Consider the following 22,002-nt stretch of genomic DNA (forward strand, 5'->3'; position numbering starts at 1 on the left):
AGAAATTACACGACCAGGAGCTACCAGATTTACGGGACCTCGGAGCAATTCTAAATGAAGATTTGAGACTTTTGAGATAATGTGAAACTATATTGTGGTCTCTCCTGGAAGCATGCATAAAGCGAGGCACATTGAAAACACTGGGATGATCAACTTCATCGGCTTGGCTTTCTAACATGTTTGGTAGATTTATTTTTAATCTCAATATGCTGTACTGATCGCAGTTTACGGAAATGTGGTCACATCGTGGGAGAGCTTACCCAGTTCAACAATTTCTCATTTGATATCATCCCATCTCGTGCCATCTGGCATATAAAGTTCAGCATGTGCATATTCAAATCTGAAGTGGACTTCTGAAATCTCATCTGGGCTTTCTATATTTCCTTAACAGATATACTCTCTTGAGGAAATACAGAATATATCAATATATCAGAATTTGTTTTGTCCAAACTAGAAGAACAAGATGACCTACAATCGATGCATACGCAAAAGTACTCTACAGAAGTTTCATATATGACAGATGTACGCTGCTGAGTGACTTTATTGGTTTAGCACTGGACAAACTTCAGACTGTGAGCAGCACAAGCACAAAACAAAGAAACAATTTGCTACAGTATGACAGGTAGCATTATTAGCATTGCAACCTCTGCCAATTCCAGTGCTCAGATGAAAAGGATTTCACCAGACTAAATACAAATGCATTCAACTGAAACCAGCATATGTTGTCCTCAGTCTGCAAGTTTAAGACTGCAAATACGAACCAATTTAGAACACGTAGCTGAGCAAACACGACTGTCAGTATAATAAGCAGCTTTTACTGTCTCTGCAGGTTGATAAGACGAGCCAGTGTCAATCAGGAAATATTTTATAATCATGAACTACTTCTGTCCTCTTAACTTCCAAGCTTCCTCAAACCTTTGTAAGTAGAGAATCACATTCACAGCAACAGGAATCCAATAATATTATAAATAAATCATTTGTTGTAGACAAGCTTGTGGGAGCAAGCTGCAATCCTTTGAGCAACCTTTAGAGGCCATTTATTTAAGCACATGTAAAATATTTGCATTTGTTCTCACTTTTTTAATATTTTGAATTTTGGCTGAATCCTGGAAACCTGAAATCCTGTTTTTCAAAATTCTACAGATAAAAAAATATAAAAATATTAAATATATTAAAAAAAATATGGAGAAAATATGTAGATAATTTTTGTCAAGGTAACAAATACATTTGTCTTTGGTGGGATTAAACTTGAAAGTTCATGTTTGTCTCCTTTTTTGCTTTTACTGTTTTTAGTCCTTTTTATATTTTTCTTATACTCAATATGCAGTGTTGGGTAAGTTTCTTTAAAAAAGTAATTAATTACTAATTACTAATTACTTAGTCAATATTGTATTTAAAATGCTTATCTAATTACTGTGTCAGAAAAGTAACTTAATTACTCAATAAGTAATTTAAGTAAATACTTTTTAAAATCCCTATAAAGCTTGAATGGACAAACAATAGAAATTAAACTCGTTAAATAATAAATACATTTTTTTAAAGACGGAGACTCTACAGTACGCAGCGGTAGCATCTCTTCCACAATGTGGCCTGCAATCATTTTTTAAGCTCACCTTCAGATGCTTTCTGTGCTGCTGACGTAAAATCACGTTTTGCCTGCTTAGCAGGAGTTGCCACGGTGTTCTCCATGGATGATGAACAAGAATCACTCAGAAGTGTTCGTCTATGCTCTCGTGTCAAGCGCTTCAGTAGATTACTCGTGCTATTAACAGCAGCCGATAGTTTCTTCTCCCCAGGACATAGTTTACATATTACTGTAATGTTCTTCTCTGCTTGTTTCAGAAAAGTGAAGAGACGGGAATATGTCCATTTCAAAAAACAGCCGACATCTTCCGCTTTAGAATACGACTATGCAGCAAACTGGCGTGAAATGACGTGCACCTGGCGGGCAGAGTTTACTTCTACGTTTAGAAGACAAATTATTGAAATTAAATAATGATATTCAGCGAGTTTAATTATTTTACAATGTAACGCAAGTACATTGTAAGTAACTGTAATTAAAATACCTAAAAATGAACAGTATTTAGTTACTCTACTTTTTCAGTGGAAAAGTAATTTAATTACATTAACGCTTTACTTAGTAACGCATTACACCCAACACTGTCAATATGAATCTTAAATCTTGTCCGTTTTATATTTTAACTAAACCATGTGTCCTGTGGTTAAAAGGTACAACAGGAACACGCTTGTCATTCTAATGCCTTACGTTGAAGCAGGTGTAACTATGAACAACACTTTTCATTAGAGTTCATTAGAATTTGCCAGTGGATCTTTTCATCATAACTGCTATGTCCACGTGTGCTTTTGTCATGACATGTGAGGGTATTCACTGATAAACCTTGATAGTACCACCAGAAGACCAAGGACACAACACAGTAAAGTGTTCCTTTAAGGAAGCACAGGCTTACCTAAACACAATCAGCATGGCAGCTGCTGAGTCTCACCTTCTAGTTCATGCCACTTTAAAGACATCAAAGGTGATGTCAGCAGAGAGCATGTCATCCCTATCAAGCCTTACATGCATTAAGGTCAACTTTGACAAAGTCAGCATCCTTCAGCTACTCAACTGCTCCAACCCCCCCAACAAGAGCTGACTGAGACTTTCTGCCTCTGCTCAGTTTGCTCCCACCGCACTACACCAAGCAAATAAATTTATGAAATGAGACAGCAGTTATGGAATAACACGCAGTAAAGATGGGGTTTTCAGTGTCAAGGATGTTTATTAAATGCATAAAAAGATGCATAACTGTCTTCAATGTGAGACTCTTGTACAGATGACACTTGTTTTTATAACGTGACATTTTCATTACGCTCTTACTGAGTGCAGTGCATGTTTCTATCATGAATTCAAATTTGCTGTCTTTTCATACATTATTCCTGCGTCAGAGTACACACTGCACCATGTGGCTGAGGTCAAAAAATGTTCTGACCCGGTGTATTTTGATTCACTTCACCATCTGCCTGGTCTAATCTACAAGGTCATTTAAATCCCTATTCTCGCTTGACCTCAGATCAAATTGTAATAATCACTCAGGCTTGGCATATAATGCTAAAAAATATGAAGCTGTGTCACAAAGGCAAAAAAACCCGTCACTTTCATAACTGTTTGTTTTAAGAGTTTCTCTCATTCACAGAAATCTCCAACTTTGCACTAATGCCACAGTGATGCACGTCAAAAACAAACCTTTCACTTGCTAACTCAATTTAATTTAAAGTGTTATATTACACAAACCTTTTTTTCAGATGCATGTATGTGTCTACACACTGTAAACTCAAATGCTCATTTGACTCATTTATTTAAATTGGCTTTTAACTAGATTTGTGCTGTTTGATTGTGCTGTTTTATGTTCATCTGTTTTATATTGTTGTGAATCACTTTGTGGTTTTTATCCTGTGAAAAGTGCTATGTAAATCAATAAAGTACTTAAATGAAATAATGTAAAGTTAATTTTTTAAAACAGCCCTACTAATTAAAAAAGCTTAAGTTTATCTATCATTTTCTTTCATTTAAGTTAGTTTAACTTATCATGTTTGATCAACTTTAGCTATTTTTGCATATTAAGTATCTGCTACTATAATAATACTAATATTATTTTGTTTTACTAATTTATCTAAATTAAATGGCAGACGTTTGATTCCTGGGGTCAATTTGACATCAAACATAAACAATATTAGTCTTTAGTCTCATATAACAGCTGGATTGATTTCGATTCTGAGAGAAGACAATGGAGTAAAACTAACTAACAACTAATATGAACCAGCTTTCTGATGAAGATGATTATGATTATGAACTGAAGAGGAGATTTTTCATTAAATCATCCTGTGAATTAGTGGATAGGTTTACAATCACCCTCTCTCATTAATTCAGGACGAGTCTATTGAACCAGATCAGAGATGTTGCAGCGACCCCAAGAATGTTTTAGGGCTTACAGTCCTGGAATGTATGCGGTGAGTTTTACATAAGCAAAACAACACTATACAAGAACAGGCACAATGTACAGTAAGTGCACACTGACAATTAAACCTATGAAATGCAATGTATTCAAAAATAGGAGAGCGTATTGTAAACAGCCAAAAGCTGAACAATGTTAAATTAGCAAATTAATATTCAAACGCAACTAAAGCTTCACGGTATGACCACTGAGCAGCAGGAAACACAATAAAGCCAGTGCACTAACGCTGCACACAAAACTCCAGAAAGAGATATTTCTGTTCCTGAAGCAGAAAAAAGAGTGGTCAGGTTTCAGCTTATGAGGCTCATCACTTAGCTGACTGGCATCTGTTCTTTGGGATTTCTCAGTAAAACCAAAACTAATGAGGAAATTTGATCTTGTTAGCGCTGGCCACACTTATCACATGCGTTCTGCTAAAAGTCATTCCAGGTGGTGTGCAGACTGTAATATTAACTTAATGCGCCTTGGCTGTAGAAGTAGGCTGAATTTGTATTGAATTTGTTACCTAGAAGTTATTTATAAAAATGAATGGCTCTAATTACTGATTTTTCTAACGACTTCCCACCCTTTCCACCGTGCTGAGTTCTGAGCACTGCCAAAACATGTGTGTCCTGCACGCAATACTGCACCTAAACCCATATCGTGAAGGCACACAGGCGGTGCTGAAACACCATTATCTCTATGTGAGAAATGGGTTGGGAGAAGACGTTTATAAGACTGGGAACTGAAGGTTGCTGGAGGCAGTCCTAAGTGCTGCTATTTGGCGCTTGGTAGCTGTGATATACAGCGATAATAATTTTGACCACAAAAATGTAGCCTTTTATTTAAACAAATATGTCTGGAGTTTATTCAAAATTATATGGCCGTAGCTGAAAAATGAAACCATCAAAAAAAACTGCAACTCCTCTCTCTGCATCTGCTTCTGGGTCTTGTTCACAACACATTGGCGTACCCCACTGTGACACTTATGTTGAAGTGTGGGCCAATGACTTTACTAGTGTGGACTACCCTGATGACTCATTTCAGCATTTCTACATCTTTATGGACAAATAATATTCTGATAGACAGTCTCCATGCTCTTATTTTGAAAAAACAGTCGCTACTAACCAGCATCCTTTTCTGTGTGTCCCAGCTGGCTTGGCTGGCTGTCTGCTTGTTGCGGTTGTCTTTGATATCATTCAGCTGCTTCAGTCTGCTGGCTCCAACGTCTTAGCCTGCTGCTGCCAACAGCAGTCCTGGTTCTGTTTTGTGAGCTGGACAGTCACCGTGACCAGAACCCACAGCAGGTTCAGAACTGGTTCGTGTGCCACTACGCTGTACTCAACAAGGCTGCGGAGCAGAACAAAGACTACTTGCTGCAGTTGGAGTCCATCCACGATATCAAGACTGGTTCAGAGGCAGCTGATTAGAGCTCCACAATAACACGCACAAAAAGAAGACTATAAATCTGCAGGAAACACTGATGATAGCATACTTCAGTTCTGCTTTTTCCTCACCTAACTCTGCATCCTTCACCGAACTGCAATTTCCTTTCAGACTACAGTGTCTGTGTTTATCATTAAACTTCTACGCAACATGTGTTTAATCTTACGCTTGATCAAAGCTCAGTGAGATCTGTGCTACACTGCCTGTCACTAAAGTACGAGGAGCTCCACTGTGCCGCTCAGACGTGAAGTTGTGCTTCCTTTTAATTAGTGCACCGAGAAGGTGTGATAAGCTACTTCAAACTACTACGTTCAAAGCCTCGAGAACTGATGGCTCCAAATTTGCTGATTGGTATTTAATCTTCAATTTATATAATTACTAACAACATATGTTGTCTCCTCTTGTAATAACTGTGAAGGAGGAAAAAACGCTGAGGTCAAACCGACAATCATCTCTATCTTGTATTGTTGATCAAAATAACGCATTAAGCACCTGTTAAATATGCATGTAAACAATCTGAGTAATAAATAATAAGCTCTCTGAAAACAAAGCAGCTGTCACCACTGTCTGCAATACAATTGAAATTCCAGAGCAAGCACAGGTGTGTCTCAGTGAATAGATTGTGAATAGCATCTCTTTTATATTTATGAAATTGGTTATGAGTAATCTCAGCCAAAATGCTCTTGGAAAAAAAACAAGAGATGCAAAGTTCTTATATATTTTTTGATTCTGGAGCAGGAAAGCTATCAAAAGTATCCAATTTAGTCTGAACAAAATCATCTGAAGGAGCGACATGAATAAATCTGTGGTCACTTTATCCTCCCATTGCATTTTATAATCAATATCCAAACAGCAGCAGAGTGCTGTGCAACGCCTGATACGACACGCCTCTCAGCGTGGAGACTCTGTGGACCTGCCGAGTTCTCATCGCCGGGAATGTCCACTCACACAAAGTAATGAGATCATCCTGGGTGAAGTGATGCTGAAAATGAATCATCTCCTCGCTATCCCCAAACGGCACAGTGGGTACATTTCTCCTGAACCTTGCACTTTGAGGCCATCCATCCTCCACCACCACGGTGGGCTCCGGCTTCACTCATCAAAGACACAGCGCACCGTCATCCGACCTCACCGACGACAGCACCTGGCAGGGAGCTCACGCTTAATCCAATCACAGCCAAACAGGTCGAACCCAGCAAGCGCATACCTATAAGAGGTATTATGATCTTTCCATTTTGGGTGCTTATTCACTTGAGGATTAAATACAACCGCAAACTGTACAAGCCGAGGTGCAGTTTGGCCTGGTGAAGATCTATATTTGTTGATAAAGGTATGTCAGCCCTGTAGATACACAGTTATACCCCGGTATCTTCAGGACATGTTTTCTATTAAGAGAAAGTGGCTATTTCAGGTAACACAATTTTACTCAGAGACAAAAGTCTACGAACATTCCTGTGGGTTATGAAATCACAATGCGCAATGAGAGGTGGGGTTGAAGGATGGCCACGGACTTTATCCATTAGACCTCGCAGCCTAGTTTTTATGTTGCCCCGATATTAGGATAAAGCGCATTGATGAATTCCTGCTAGTGGAGGCTTTCTTTTTTCAGGGCACAAACATAAACAATAAGAAAAAAGGAGGTTGCAAGCTGGCCACGAAGATAAAACTTAATCTATCACACCTCAGTAAGTGTCACAGAAAAAGAGTTTAAAGGTTTAGAATAATCACAGATGTCAGAAGCTATTTTTCACTGCACACAGGATATGAGTTGTCTTGGAAATATGTCTTGAGGAGCCACGCTGAGAGCAAAGCTGGGGCTGGGACTGCTGCCCGGGTAACTCAAGGGGGAAATGGAGCAGGTCACAGGGCCAGGTGAGTGACAGAGCCGCAGGAGACAAAAATCAACACAGCCAGGCTGCCGGGACAGACACCCAACAGAGAGCAAACAGGCCTTTGACCAGGTGACCTGCTGCAGATGGGAGAGGAGGGGGGAGTGTATACCAAATGTTCTAAAAGCTGAGACCTCTATTTGTGACGTGCGACTCATCCCGGTCACGTCACGTGAATGAGCCCATCGTGCCTATTCGACATGCAAATTCTCCCATAAAAGACCAGGAAGAGCCACACGGCTGTCGAGGTGCCGGTTTATTGAAAGTGTAAGCGGCTCATCACATGATCAGTTCATTGCAAATCCATTTAGTGTGCAGTGCATTAATCACGCTGCAGGCTGCCAAGGTTCAACATTTATGCTACTCTGTAGATTACAAGAGAGGGGTGTTGGAAATTCTGCTTAATCGCAAGAAAGCTCTCATTAGGTTCTCTCTGCTTTCATTCATTTTTCCCAGTGCTCCGTGTGGTCTTACATACGTGCTCAAACAGGCATGATAGAGAAGCATGGGAGTGATAGAGCATGTGCAACACATCTGTAAAGAGGTTTTGGCTTCTCTCTGAAGCTAGGCTTTGCATTCACTGCGTTTAAAGGCGTATTACTGGACCATTTGTGGGGGAAAAAGCTTGCTGTACAGTAGATATAGATATCATTATGAGATTCTCAATCTTCCCATCAAACTCCCAGTGGGCTCTCTCAATTACATTCTTCTCGTAGAGCTGCGCTGAGTGGGGTTCTGACATTATATTTGGCGCTAATGTAATGTTACCACTGCACAAGACTGCATTACCTAAAGGTTATATGAATTAACCCAGTTGCAAAAATAGCACGCAAATGCACACAGAGCAGCCACTCTGTGCATGCCACCCATATCTACCTCGACGCATGGTTACTTATTAGATTAATAGCTCTCCATCACGAGCGGTGCACAAAGAAAAGCTGATTGTCAAAAGCGATCACAATCATTTAGCGGTTGTCAAACTTGATCAGAAGCAGCATTATCCATTGAAGCATTGGCTGAGCGCTGAATACATGTATATTAATTAAAAAAAAAGGGGGTTTGCATCAAGCATCAAAAAGCACATGGATTCATAGAACATCACACACATACACACACGTATAGTTCGTCAATATCAGATAAGGCTCCAGACATGATTTGATGGATGGAGGTGCCAGGAGGAAAATCATTTCTGCTAACTTATCCTAGCTGATGTGAATAAGAAGGAGCGATGGGAAGTTCACAGGATGCAACATAGCAGGTAGTGACACAGGATGCAATGTACTGTACTTTAGATATATACAGCACAAGGACAAGAGGACTGTCCTCCACTTTTGCAAGTGCACAGCAAAGTTGGATACTGGAAAACACTAACCAGCATGATTCTGCAGCCGACGCAACTGATAATAAAGTACCTCATTGTACCTTTAGGGGCACAGCGGCTTCTCAGTGGGACAGGAACTTCCAAGGGAAAAAGATTGTACTTCTAATAATATGTACTTTATACCCTTGTGGTTTGTACTTCACAGCAGCAGGTCTTGAACTTCTGGTGGTAATTTTGTATATCATTAAATGTTATAAAAAAACGTTGGAATTATCCTAAAAATTAAGTAGCCATTCATTTATTTTATGTGTTTTTATTCAATTTAATTCAATTTTATTTATACAGCACCAAATCACAACAACAGTCACCTCAAGGCGCTTTATATTGTAAGGTAGACCCTACAGTAACACATACAGAGAAAAACCCAACAATCATATGAGTCCCTATGAGCAAGCACGACAGTGGGAAGGAAAAATTCCCTTTTAACAGGAAGAAACCTCCGACAGAATCAGGCTCAGGGAGGGGCGGGGCCATCTGCCGCGACCGGTGTTTGTTTATACAGTTGAAGCAGGCTAACTGTGTCAATGTCCACTTGAAACTCTATCTATCTCACATCTACACCTACAGCCTGCTTAGATTAACCACTTAACCAACATTTATGTTTTTGTGGGAAACAGAGAAAAATCCACCAGACACCAGGAGAACAAAGTCTATTAAAAAAAGGCACCAAAATCTTCTAGGTGACAAGGGTCAACCAGAAGACAAATATTATTTATTTATTTAAAAACCTATGAAAACAGCAAAAAAGGAGGGAAATTTATACTTTGTCTGTTTGTTTGTTTTTGTATTGCATGAATACAGACGTCTCCTGATACTCCACAGTTCAACTGTGCTTTTGCTGCTCGGGAACATTCTGCATATATACCATTTCGGTGCTTGAAAAGGTACACATAATTACCTTGAAGTCCACTAATTAGCTCTATGGGGGTGCATTTGTTTAGATGGTACCTGCAGGCACAGAAAATTACTTCTGCTAAATCCCCTTTTCTGAGAGTTAAAAAAAAAGTGTAGCGCTCGTGGCTGCAGTTAGGGTGGACTGTGAAGGGAAGTGACACCGCTGCTTAATGCAGTGGGCTTCTCAGTGCTCACATACATGGGGTAAAAAAGTAAAATATAATATCGAGCTGCTTTGAGGTGTTTGCTTCTGCATACATGACTAAAATCACATTCTGCATGGGTAACTATTAGCTGCATATATTGGGAGGAAAGCGCTGTAAAGGCGAGGGATAAAACACAGACTCCTATCACAGAAGTTTCCTATTACAGATAGTAAGATCCATACACTGCTCAATAATGTGTTCTTAGTCAGGATAAACTAGCACTTTATGCAAGTCAATGCTTCATCTGACCAACTGGCTGCCAATCTCACAAAAATCCTCACTTAGAAAACATGCATTTAAAGAAAAGAATTTTGTGTGGTCTAAAAAAACCACAAGCTTTAGGTTTCCCATTTCAATGATGAGCTGATATTCCACCTGAATATCATCTATTTAAGAGTTTGCAGTTTGCTATTCAACTGTCTGTGTGACGGGTTCATCTTTCATCTTACAGCCTTTCTATCGGCGCAGTGCAGCTTTCGCTCGACTTCAAGCAAAGTCTGTTTTTTGAAAACATGCACTGCCGTTAATGCGTTCGTGACACCAGCACAACAGAGGATTTGTTGGAGGAAACTGAGCTCGGCTCCCGCCTTCCTTCCGTGGTATTATCCTCAATCATCTTTCAGCCACACCACAGAGTCCAACTGAGAAGCCTGTTTGCAAATTTCCAAACTTCACTGGTGTTTGTGCAGATATTGAGTACGTGTTACTTTAAACTGTGAATAACATTTATTTTGTGAGCGCTTAGCTGTTCTTTTTTTATATTGCCTCGGTCACGCTGGGATGGCGTACATCTTCTGACTCAGATATCATTGTAAAACTCAAATCTGCATGGGCGAGCACTCATAGAGATGTCCGAAAAATGGCCATTTTCCATAAGAGACATGATATTAAAGTGTGTGTGCAAAATCCTGATACAATTACTGATGAGTGCAGAGCCAGGCCTAAATGAATAATTGATTGTAAAAGCTATTGTCGTGGAAATCAACAACAGAAGCAGGAATTATTTATGACATTGTATTTAAGTTCGTAGATGCACCATATAGACTTTCCTGCACTTGGGCTATTTTTAGCGGGAGAGGATGCAAAAGAAAAAGATAAAAGTACCTCCCAGTGCTGTATAGTACAGCCATACAGTACATGGTAATTTCACTCGCTATCCTTCAAAGCAGTGAAAGTGAGGTCTCTGATTTATTCATAAGCCATGCTTCTTCTGCCAGGGAGCATTAGACAAAGGCAGATCACACAAAGGTAACAATTCTGCTGAGAAAAGCGAACTACAAATCAAAACAAATCAAACCAAGGTGAGAGCGGTTTACTGTGATGCTCCAGTAAAGCGCAGGATAGCCAAGCACTGCAGCTTCTGGGCTCAACAGTTGGAAAGTAAAACTCTGGTATCGAGCAACTGAAGGCAGGACTGTTTGGACAGCTGTTGGTGGGGTTTCTTTCATTAATTCTAATGCTACAACACACAGTGCACCTCAGTGGCTTTAAGGCTTCTTGCAGGTTCATGTCAGGAATAATTCAACATGATTCCAGCTGCACAGGCTCCATCAAGCTTCTGTCAGTTTCTATCAGAGAGTGAAGGTCATCACTCTGTCCTGCTTACCTGGTCTCCTACAGCCCCCGCCACATGTCCTCCTCCTCTTCTCTCAATCCCTTCTGACTGCTGTGGTTGATGACCACAAACACTAAGCCTATTTCAGTCCCTGAACTGGTTAAGCAGTTAAGAAATTAGATGGATGGGTAAAAGGCTTCCTCAAAGTATCTCAAAAGTTGGACTTGAATATTACATATTTTAAATTTAGAACATCTTACTGTCTGCAAGAACTAAAATTAGCCATGTAAAAAAGAGAAAGAAAGAGCACACTGAATTTTAAACTATCTGATCTTCTGACCAACCAGTTCATTTCCCTTCTGCATTATTAAATGGCTTTCCCATTCACTGCTTGCTTCTGACGTTTTAATTCTAAGCTTTTAAACTGGTAGATTCCTTGAAATTGATTCATTAGATGCATGACCAGCACAATGTGCTCCTGATAGACACCAGCCAATCAATAATCACAATAATCAACTGACAACAATCAAATTAAAAAGCAACACTGCGTCAGGCATTTGTTTTCTTTTTATTAGCATTGTTATCTTGACCAAAAGGTTACTTTTAATGAAGAAAAATGACTTCTAATCCAGAGCTCGTGGCTTATACGCCCCACAGGTATGATCCATATTTGTCTGTGCACTCCTCCCTTCTATAGTAATGCAAATCAAACCAGCGTTGCTACAAACAACAAACTCAGGGAGACATGATGTGCATAAAGATATAGATTTTTCAACATATTAGCACATAGCACTGTTCATAAAAGAGTACAATCAATACATTAGCAGAGTCTATCGATTTATATTTAAGGTAACATTCCAATTTTAACTATCAATAAATAATGCTGCATATAGTTTCTATATTACTGATGAGTGTCAGGAGACATATAGATAACCTATAATTTAGTTCCACATATTTTAAAAAATTTGTAATTTAGAGATTTCAACATTATTGTTCATTGACTGTTGGGGTCATAATATATTATTATGACCACATCATAATATTCACGAGGGACACATATATCATTTTAATATTATAGTATTAAAAATACAGTGTTGTTATTAATGATTTGTTACATCATTATTAATTGTGATTGGTTTCAAACTTGTAAGGAGTTTAGTAGAACATGGCGGTAAACATTAGATTGACTGTTTTAAATTGTATTTAGCATGCATTTGCCACACTGACACATAAATTGTATCAAAAACATACTCTTTCATGAACGGAAGCCAACCTAAAAGCAATGTGTACATTTCTTCACTTCCTAACATGGATATTGATGACATTAACCTGCGAGCTAAGAGAGCAGTTAGCATTATAGAGATGCTCAAGCTAGCATTAGCATCTTTCACAATTATTATTGCTCTCCTCTACCTCTATTTTGGTCTCCACCAGCTACTGCAACTACCTACATGCTAAAAAGCGCTTTCATTTCATTAATGAAGCAGTTTTATCAGATATTTTTAAGGACAATGACTCAACAACAGCAGTGATATAGAGAATCCTTTCGCTAACTGTTAATTTGACCTGTTAAAATGTATGCTAGCAACATTCTGTAGAGCTGTAGGGAATGGAATGTTGGCTGATTATTTTTCTACAAGAAAAAGTGTTCATATTCCGCTTTGCTATTTTACAAATAATAGATATAAAAATATTGATGAGGGCAGCTTTAAAATCATTATATTTAATAACCGCTGCCCTTGCCTGAGTGAATTTAAATGCCTGCGCTGTGCACCCATACGGTAAAAAAATACATTTTTCCTGGCCAAAATATATTTCAAATATATGGTAAATATATTTTGTATTTGTGATGCTCCAAAAAAATATATTTTTGAAATTGAAAATATATTTCTTTCAAACCAAAATACATTTCAAAACATATTTTAGGGTGAAGAAAATACATTTCCAACCTTACAGTAGAATGTATATCAAAGTATCCTTTATTTAAAATATATTTAGTGCAATAATGATGATAATGATAACAATACTAAAAGTAACATGTTTTATGCACATCTGCAAAAAACAGTTGGATTCAAACAAAACAGAGTCAAAGGTCTATCACGAATTAGGTTGTTTATTCATTTGCTTACAGTATTTCACATTACACAATATCTCACTATAATGTAGCGTTCATTGACTTTGAAATTATCTGTCAGTGATACAGTAAACAAGATACAACAACTGCTATGTACACTTTCGTTTTTGACAATATATACAATTTAGTACTTAAAGGAACACACTCCACTGTTTTGGAAATAGGCTCATTCTCCATCTCCCTCAGAGTTAAAAATGCAGCGTCTTCTTTCTAGATCCGTACGTTAATAGGGCTCTGGAGCGTGATCTTACGGGATGGGGCGTAGCCAGGATTTTTGGTCAAGGCGCCATATTAGCAGGCCAAACAAATGCTTGCTGTGTGGTCGGTTGTAATGTTAGATTGCACTACCGACAAAGGAATAAGCTTGAAAACAGGCTCTCTTTTCATTGTTTCCTCACCTGGAAACATCATGAGGGAGCTTATGTGTTGGATGTTACCAAAAGAAGGCGTCTAGCCTGGATAGCAGCTGCGAGACGAGCTGATATTCAGTTCTCTACCAGCCACAGATATCTGTTGGTGTGCTCCAGTATTTTCATTCAGGTAAGTTCTAAATAAGTTCATATTATTATTTATAGCCTGTTAATTTTATTTTCAATAGCACAAACTTAGAACAAACATGCAGAACTACCTTCTATTTATAGAGTTGCTAATTATTTGGCATTATTGCAACAAACCAGCCTATGAAATGAATGAAACAAATCCTGACTGGGTTCCAACACTACACATGGGGCACTACGAAATCCCTGCTTCAAACTACATGCTACATACCACCATGCCAATCAGATTACTTCTTCCATGTGAGGGTAAAAAGGTGACCTTCCTGGATAAGATGGCAAAGGTTTGCTGCGTTTTGGTGAACATGTGCCCCAGTGTGGTAGTAAAACCAGGGAAAAATGCTCTTGTTAAATACTCTTAAGTCTTGTGCTGTTTATGTAGTGATAAGTTTTCAAAAGAGACAGTAAATTACAGAATGCTAGTAGTGGGTGATATTATACAAATGCTGTCATGATTTTATGTGAACATTTTGTCATTTGTAAACTATACATAACATTTTTTCTACATTGTAACTGATGTGATGTTCGACAAAGTGCTTTTAATTAAAAATAGGCAAACATTTCTTTGTTTCTTTATTCAACTTTTGAACAGTGGTATTTAGTAAGTACATATTCAGTAAATGCAAAGTATTTACATGGCCCCCTAAATTAAAACATTATGGGTTATTCAGAACAGAACTATGCTTGGAAAAATATTGTCCCATCAGTTGATCCAACTCCTCCACAGTAGCAGGTGGAACTTTTCTTTTTTGAGGATGGCTTCTTTTACCTGTCACAACGAATGGTCTGTTTATGTTTTGATCAAGAACCTTTTTTTTGGGCAGCTGAAGAGGAGAAGTCTATCTTATGGCCAACCTCTGGCTGTATCTTGGTCATATTACCCAGCAAAACCCAGTATGCAGGTTCATCTGTAACAGTCCTTGTGCCACAGATCCTCACTGTTGCTTCTACATTAAACAGAAGAGCAGTGACATGGCTGCAAGTCTCCACGACTCTAGCCATACAGCTGCAGTGGGCGGCTTCAACCTTCCCTGTGATGCTCACAATGACCTGTGGCTGCAATGCTGCAATTCAGTCTTTAAGAGTGCAGGACCTAAAACACACACAGACAAAGTTCATTTAAAGACAAGAACTTTAATAAGCCAAGTCCGACACAAATGTGTTTTATTTACTTTCAAATCCATTTATCATAAATGTAACAAATAAAGTGTTTTTATGTATCCATCTATAGAACGCTGCATGTTATATTCTAAATCTGCATGTTTCTTTTTAGAAACCTATCAGCAAAAAATGAACCTAAAGTATGTAATGCAAGGATGTAATCACTTTCAAGAGGGAGAAAACATAAAGTTCGACTTTAAGTGACAACTATGGACACCTAATATGACAAGCAGATTCTGCAGGTCATTAATCAATGTATAAAACTAAAACAGAATGTATTTTTAGTGACACAGGACACAAACAAGGAAGCAAGATGTGTAATTAGGATTATTTATAATAAATATGAATTAATTAGGGCAATTTCTTTAACCATAAAGAATAACTAAATCCTTCAGGACAATGTCACATCAATGCACTGAACTCACTATGTTATCCCTCTAACAGAGCCTCTACATGTTCTCACTGTAATTTCCCCCTCACGAATGAATTTTTGCTAGCACTAATTTGAATGCTGGGGGGAATCAAACGCATTTTACTCGCAGTACTCAAGCTGACTTACCTTTGCTTGAATGACGGCGTACTCACAACGTGGAGGCTTAAAAATAGCCAAATCTTGTACCCAGTCCTTGGTGAATTGGATGTGCGCCTCCAGAGATTTATAATTGCGAAATTGGTGCGCCGTGTATGCTCTGACTCCACAGACAAGGTATGAGAGTAGATCATGCTAAGTCAATAGCGGTTTGGTCTTCAGGGTTTCTACTCCACGGCTATATTTCATACGGGTCCACATTTCAACAATCAAGTACCGTCTCTTTGCATCTGGACAGAATCTGTCTCTATACCGTCATTTTCTTTTGAGCTACGTTTCAGAATGGTTCGTAGCAATCTTGTTTTGATTCGTGACCTGCCAAGATGGTGCTGCGCTCCCACAATGCATTGCGACATTACGTCAACTCCAAAGCCCTTTGCGTGCAGGAGTGTATGCGGATGCGCATTGCCACGGTGGTTTAAAAAATAAAGATATAATGAAAAGTAATTAATAAAAATTAAATATTTAAACATTCCCACAAATGTGCAATGAACGTGCAAAAACTCTCTTTAGTAGTTGTTGCTGTTTCTTTCTTTCTTTCTTCTTTTTTTTTTTTTTTGAAAAATAACGACGTCTCTGAGGCGCGAAATCTGACAGCGAGAGGAACGGCCGGATACAGGAGACGGGAAGAAACAAGCCGATTATGTTCGCGTTAATTAAGTGGTTGGAAGATGTAAAATTCTCAATTCTGCCAACTGAACATATACGAGATTTTAATGAGGATGAATAATTAGCCGGCATGGAGGAAACGGACCTTTATTTCGTGGAGTGGCGACAAGAAGCCAAGGCGGGTGGCCAGTCTAAGAAGCCTCCATCATCAAGCTAGCAGGTGCCTTTTCCCATATAATATTACTTTATTCTCGTGTATTTGGAACGGAAGCGTAGAGCTGCCACCCAGGCAAAAGAGAAATATAAGTATATCACGTTATAACGTGAAAAGTTTATCGTTCTAACAATATACTATCATGTTTGAACAACATTGTACGAAAAATGTACATAATTATCACGTCCGTACAATATTGTGCGAACGTGACAATTATGTATATTATAATAACGTGATATTATATTATACAAACATGAAAAGCATAATGTTAGAACAATAAACATTTCACGTCATAACGTGATACAGCTCTATTTTTCTTTTGCCTGGGTGGCAGCTCCACGCTTCCATAATTTGGTAATCAAAATATGTAACTTAATTAATTATATTGTGACGTACTTTTGCCTTTTCTTATTATTCTGCCTTCTCAATAACTATCAAAGCCTATTCACATTTAATTTGGCTTTCACAGAAATCCTACCTCTCCTTCTGGCTACAGAGTACTTACCAAGGTTAGAAACAAAGAACAGTTATGCTTTATTAATGTTCGCTAATTACAATGTTCCACATTTCCTTGCTTTTTAAGTCATTTTTAGGCTTTTTAGAGTTTTTGTTTTTTATTTTTTTAGCAGTAATGTTTCTGCCTATTTATTTCAGCCCATGAAATCGAATGCAGATCTTCCTAATGTGAGATTTACATAAATGTAAGTAATTTTGTTTGTCATTGTCATTAATGTTGTTGCTGTTGTTGTTTTTGTGCAGTTTGCAATCATATAAACCTAGCAAGCATCAGTCAGCACAGTGACTAACCTAAACAGATTCTTGCTTTATTCACATATATTATATGTAATTATATATACCTGCACATTGTACCTAGGGTTGCAGCCACTTGGCCCCATCCCATTGTTGTGACAGCCCTGATTGTACTTATACACTGCATCTGAACAGGGAACAGTCTGCCACATTAATGTATTTTTAAGTGACTTGTTTGTAATACATGAATTTGTTTTTTACAGATGTCAAAGTCTCAACCTCATGCTGCCCTCCCCCATCCTCCTAAAGTAAGTATTTGTTGTTGTAGTTTTTTATGCGGTGTCTGTGTCACATGCTAATCATAATTATTGAAATAACTGTTTTCTAACAGATTTTCCAAAACACTAGTTATGTTTGTTGTCATTCAGACCAATACTACTGCTTAGACATTGTTTAGTGGTCATGCATGTTTGACAAGCTCGTTATGATACCAAAACAGTAGGCCTATCACAATAATCGATATATCGACTTAACACACAATACATGTACATGACCTCAATAATTGTTGATGATGTAATTTATCCGCCATTATATTTACAAAAATAAAATATAATGATAACAAAACAATAACATTAAATAACATTGTTTTCTATTTGTTAGAAAATTTACTATTTATTCAAGTTTTTAAGGTATCTAATATTTTGATTCCTAATTTCAATGATCTAAATACTTTAAGAATTAGATGTTGGTTTGTCAATTGAAAGTGTGTAGATCTTGCATTATTATGGTGTTATATTATGATTATACATTCAAAGACATAAAATGGTCTTAAAATGACAATGACATAACTTGTCGCAATTGTTTATGGGGCAATATACCGACCAACAAAAAGTCGCTATCGTAACAGGCCTTCAAAACAGACGGTTTTATGATTGATAAATTCAAAAAATAAATACATTTAATTTCTCTGAGATTCTCTAATATTCAGTTACAGTTCACAACACAGTTACCCGTACATGCAGTATTATACTGTAAATATAAATCTCTGCATTTAGCATCCCACTAGAAGCGTCACAGTTACTGCCTCTTTTTTTTTTTTTTTTTTTTTTACAAATACCTGTACTATCACTAACACATTTACTGTTTTACTTTTAGCCTGTGGATACAAATGCAGATTTCCTTAATGTAAGTTGTGCATTTTAATTACATCATGTTATTTTTATTATTATTTATTTATTTATTTTATTTTACATTCAAATATTTCAAGCTTCTTGGTTAAAGAAGCTTGATTGCTAGTAGGTAAAGAATAGTTCACCTATAATTCATATTCCCAATTAATTTCTCACCTCTGATTGAATGCCTTTGTTTGTTTTCCTTTTGACTATAACAAAACATTTTTGCTGGATATATATGGTGAATTTATATGCATAGATACAGTCGTAGTGCTTGACACATGCAAACAGCAGTAGATGTACTAAAAAGGAAATAATTACAATCATGATGTTGATTGCTGATGTCAGTATATATATTTTAGAGGAATGTTTTGTTTTTCACCCAAAATGAACTATATTGCTTCAGAAGAGATTTATTACCCTACCGGACTCTTATATATTGTTCTGTTTTTTGTTTGTTTTTGTTATTTTCAGGTTCAATGGTGCGTGTTCTTCTAATGGCCGCCTTCCCACTGGAGGTTTTGATCCACAGCAATTTAAAAGGTAATCAGCTTTGAAAGTCAGTTCAAATGGTTAGCTAATAGTACTTTAAAAAGCCTACAACTCTGTCACCAGTTTCTTTACCAAAAATTACCCATAAAAGTATCGCTCAATAGCATATATTGTAGTTCAAATGTTTAGTTGTACAAATATCAAATTTTTGGAAATCTAAAACTAGTCAAACACTCAAATGTTCATGCTTTTTATAGGAGGACAGAGCAAAACGGACATCGGCGCAGAGTGAAGAACTGCCCTTGATAAGGACACTATGACAGCCATATATAGTAAGTGAAGACTTTCTGTGTATCTAAAATTGCATACAGCACAAGTAACTTACTTTGCAACCATTAAAATAGGTTGTAAAGTAAGTTACCAATACAAATAGGTGATGATGCATTGTAGTGGTTGGTCTCAGACAAAGAAGGTCAACAGATTTATGAATGCTGGAAGGTAAGGAGAGACGACCAAAAGGGGTGTTAGCATTACTGTAATGTGAACTGGATAGACTTCCCATCTAGGAAAAAAAAGAGGTAAAATTATGCGTAAAATATATCTGTATTAATATCTGTATCTATATAAACAGAAATATCTGTTTGCTAAATGAAGCCAGCTAACATAAATCACATTTTTATTTTAACTCTGATAAAAGTAATAGAACTGTGACTTTTGTTTGTTACAGTGGCGGTAAGGAAGGGGTTTCCCAGCGTGTCCAGAAGGGCTTTGAGGATTGCCGTGAAAGCTGGGGGAACTGAGACTGCTGGAAAAGGAAAAGAAATTACATTTTAAGTATGCTGCCTTATGTTCATACAATCACACACACATATACACATACACACACATATGTGTGTGTGTGTATATATATATATATATATATATACACACACACACACACATATATGTATATGTGTGTGTGTTTCTTTTAGAATGTTTGAGTATGTAATGAGAATAAACTTATAAAATGAATATTCCTTGCTTGATTGATATGCTATATGTATGTTTTAAACATCAAATAAAGATTTCTTTCAGATGTTACATGTGAATGTGTTTTCTTAGAAATATATGAAGGGTTAAATTTATATTTTTTTGAATGATTTTAAATAAATTTAAATTGTATTTTGAAATATATTTTATTAATATATTTCAAAATATACAAAAAATGGCCAAAAAATATATGTGCTAAAAAACATTTCAAAATACATAAACATATTTCAAAATACATTTTGAAATACATTTCAAAATATACAAAAAATGGCCAAAAAATATATGTGCTAAAATACATTTTAAATATATAAATATATTTTAAAATGTATTTTAGCACATATATTTTTTGGCCATTTTTTGTATATTTTGAAATGTATTTCAAAATGTATTTTAAAATATATTTTTTTACCGTATGGGGAAGCATTTACTATACAAGCAAGATCATAAATTTTATATTTACAAGGTGGTCACATAGTTACTTCACACTCAAAAAACAGTCGAGTTGTGGTTGTTTGAGAGTGTAGCTTCTCCTTTAGCAATAAGCCATTACCTTTAAGTGCGAAATTCAACAGTAAAACGCAACATAACCATGTCACAGTATGCACTGGCTGCCTGTCTGGCTTGTGGCCAAGGAAGCAGTTGACTTGGAGAACAGAAGCGACTGACAGATGCCTGAGCAGCAACATAGCATTCATCAAGGCATCTGCAGGCTCTGAATACCGAAGCGGCCTCTGCTTGCATCCACCTGCAGCTATTAAGACTGCCAAATCCCAGGCACGAGAGGAGCTGAAGCAGTATTCCAGTATCACAGACCTGACCCTGCTAGACAACAGTCAGCTCTGGGTGTTAAACCACCTCATCTGCTCCATACATCACTGTTATCTCTATCACCCCTGTGAAGATTAGCCTTCAGCCAGCACTGCCTACCTCTTCATACTGCTGCTGTTGAGCAAAAACCCAGAGAGCCCAGACAACACGAGGTGATAACCCCCCAAAAACAAGGTTTATACTTTGAAATGTGAGGAAGCGCCACAGTGTGTACAAGATACTTGCCTTTCCTTTCTCCTCCACTTAAGTGCAGTGTGCAACGATCTCTAATCAGTCTTCATGTAAAATCGCATTATTAAAACCGGTATTTTCACATTATTTATTACTGTGTTCATGCCTTTTGAGTAAATTAATGGGAGGTTAAAAGATTCATTATCATGTTTGGATTTCCCACAACAACAGAAAAACATACCTCGAGCTGCCTAGACCCTAAATTGCATACATTTATATTTTTGCAGTACTGAACTTTATGTCCAGTTCCCAAAAAGTTGATTCTGTTCAGCTGGACGTAGCCTTTTCAGTGGGAGAAACATTTCGTCACTAATCAAAGTGACTTCTTCAGTCGAGACCGATGATGAACAGAATAGACTTTTTGGGATTTTCTTACCTGGATGATGGAGCGTGCATCTAGACAGTTGTATTTCATGCAGACTACACCTCTGTACTCAGGGCAAAATAATTTTGTTTTTTTATGTACTGCAGTGTCGCCTCAGTGTTTTGGATGAGGGCAGCCTGGTGGCCAAACCGTGCCTGCCTCTGTCATTATGTGGTGATGAGTACATGAAGGGGCCATATGTATTCTCCTGATGACCCTCCTGAGAGTAATCGGTAGGGCTACATGAACGTGGCAGGTTTATTAAGTCAGTGCTAAGAAATTAAGCTGCAAAGTGGCTTATTAATCATCATTTTCACTGGACTAAGTGACAGAGGAGTGTGATCACTGAATACAATTTGGGAGGGCTGCATCTGAATGAAAATGGCTAATGGCATTTTTATTATGCTTTAGTGCCCTTCCTGGGGAGGAGAGGGGTGAATAAGTGTGCGTATGAGTGTGTGTGTTTGTTTTTTTCTTGGGGAGGGGGGGTTTCCTACATCCTTGTATGACAG

The 22,002-nt window shown here is 37.5% G+C and overlaps 1 protein-coding gene and 1 long non-coding RNA gene across 2 annotated transcripts in view; one reads left to right on the forward strand and one right to left on the reverse strand.

The window, feature by feature from the left end:
- The window catches only part of cntn6 (contactin 6), a 152,740-nt gene that overhangs the window by 129,878 nt on the left and 860 nt on the right, over positions 1–22,002 (reverse strand). The window lies entirely within an intron of this gene.
- On the forward strand, positions 16,495–19,997 carry LOC146573715 (uncharacterized). The gene is made up of 8 exons (XR_014892419.1): positions 16,495–16,630; positions 17,094–17,133; positions 17,279–17,325; positions 17,638–17,682; positions 18,530–18,559; positions 19,021–19,089; positions 19,296–19,370; positions 19,766–19,997. It is a non-coding gene; the product is annotated as an uncharacterized LOC146573715 (long non-coding RNA).

Source organism: Mchenga conophoros, linkage group LG5, assembly GCF_057382185.1.
Source record: "Mchenga conophoros isolate Kocher_MC1m ecotype Shallow Benthic linkage group LG5, M_conophoros_male_GT1.1, whole genome shotgun sequence".
In the NCBI taxonomy this organism is placed as follows: Eukaryota; Metazoa; Chordata; class Actinopteri; order Cichliformes; family Cichlidae; genus Mchenga; species Mchenga conophoros.